This window comes from Bison bison, unplaced genomic scaffold, assembly GCF_000754665.1.
Source record: "Bison bison bison isolate TAMUID 2011002044 unplaced genomic scaffold, Bison_UMD1.0 scf7180017864317, whole genome shotgun sequence".
Classification (NCBI taxonomy): domain Eukaryota; kingdom Metazoa; phylum Chordata; class Mammalia; order Artiodactyla; family Bovidae; genus Bison; species Bison bison.
This window is the reverse complement of record NW_011494889.1, coordinates 9,546,930-9,548,958: the sequence shown is the minus strand read 5'-3', so window position 1 is coordinate 9,548,958 and position 2,029 is coordinate 9,546,930.

Sequence of the window (2,029 nt, the reverse complement as noted above, 5' to 3'; positions counted from 1 at the left end):
AAGAGATGGGAATATCAGACCACCTTACCTGCCTCCTGAGAAATCTGTGTGCAGATCAAAAGGCAACAGTTAGAACTGGACATGGAACAACAAACTGTTTCTAAATTGGGAAAGGAGTTCGCCAAGGCTGTATATTGTCACCCTCCTTATTTAACTCATATGCAGAATACATCATGTGAAATACCAGGCTGGATGAAGCTGAAGCTGGAATTAAGATTGCCAGGAGAAATATCAATAAACTTAGATATGTAGATGACATCACCCTAATGGCAGAAAGTGAAGGGGAACTGAAGAACCTCTTGATGAAGGTGAAAGAGGAGAGTGAAAAAGTTGGCTTAAAGCTCAACATTCAGAAAACGAAGATCATGGCATCTGGTCCCATCACTTCATGGCAAATAGATGGGGAAATAATGGAAACAGTGGGGGACTCTGGGGGGACTCCAAAATCACTGCAGATGGTGACTGCAGCCATGAAATTAAAAGACACTTGTTCCTTGGAAGAAAAGCTATGACCAACCTAGACAACATATTAAATAAAATGCAGAGACATTACTTTGGCAACAAAGGTCCGTCTAGTCAAAGCTATGGTTTTTCCAGTAGTCACGTATGGATGTGAGAGTTGGATCATAAAGAAAGCTGAGTGCAAAAGAACTGATGCTTTTGACCTGTGGTGTTGGAGAAGACTCTTGAGAGTCCCTTGGACTGCAAAGAGATCCAATCAGTCCATTCTGAAGGAGATCAGTCCTGGGTTTCTTTGGAAGGACTGATGCTGAAACTGAAACTCCAATACTTTGGCCACCTGATGTGAAGTACTGACTCACTGGAAAGGACCCTGATGCTGGGAAAGATTGAAGGCAGGAGAAGAAGAGGACAACAGAGGATGAGATGGTTGGATGGCATCAGTGACTCAATGGACATGAGTTTGAGCAAGCTCCAGGAGTTAGTGATGGACAGGGAAGCCTGGCGTGCTGCCGTCCATAGGGTTACTTAGAGTCAGACACGACTGAGCGACTGAACTGGACTCCATCAGTCAACAATTCAGTTAGGTTAAATAACGTTAAGAACACAGAATTGGGAATTACCTGACTTGCAAAGAAAGTGTTTACCCAGTCATTAGAATTGCTCGCTTTCTCAACATCTGGGAAGGCACTACTGAGACTTGAGTGATTATTATACCACTTGCTCTTGCATTTAGAGAGTGCCTGGTCTATGGAGTTAAGATGAAGGGTAAAAATGACAATTCCATAAAAATAAAGATATGATCAAAGACCCGTGTATTGATGACAGGTGAATAGAGAGATAAATGATTCTGAAATATTATATATAGGTTTGTTAGCAATTTAATCTTATATATGGATATGCATTTTACTTCTGAATATTTTTTGCTATAAATTGTGTAAAAATACATGCTCTAGATATTTTTTCCACTTTTTTCAACGAAATGTACTTCAATATATTAAGCAAAAGAAGACTTGAGTAGCCAAACAAAATTTATCATCCCTCTGGGGCTTCCCTGGTGGCTCAGATGGTAAAGAATCTACCTGCAATGCAGGAGATGACCTAGGTTCCATCCCTGGGTCAGAAGGATCCCCTGGAGAAGGGGATGACTACCCACTCCATTATTCTTGCCTGAAAAATCCCATGGACAGAGGAGCCTGATGGGCTACAGTTCATAGGATCGCAAAGAGTTGGACATGACTGAGCAACTAAGCACTTATAATTTCAAGTTGTATAGAAACACTGCATTCCAATTATGTTTATAAACATTGCACTGTTTCCCCATCTATTTCCCATGAAGTGATGGGACCGGAGGCCATGATCTTCATTTTCTGAATGTTGAGTTTTAAGCCAACTTTTTCACTCTCCTCTTTCACTTTCATCAAGAGGCTTTTGAGTTCATCTTCACTTTCTGCCATAAGGGTGGTGTCATCTGCATATCTGAGGTTGTTGATATTTCTCCTGGCAATCTTGATTCCAGCTTGTGTTTCTTCCAGCCCAGCGTTTCCATGATGTACTCTGCATATAAGTT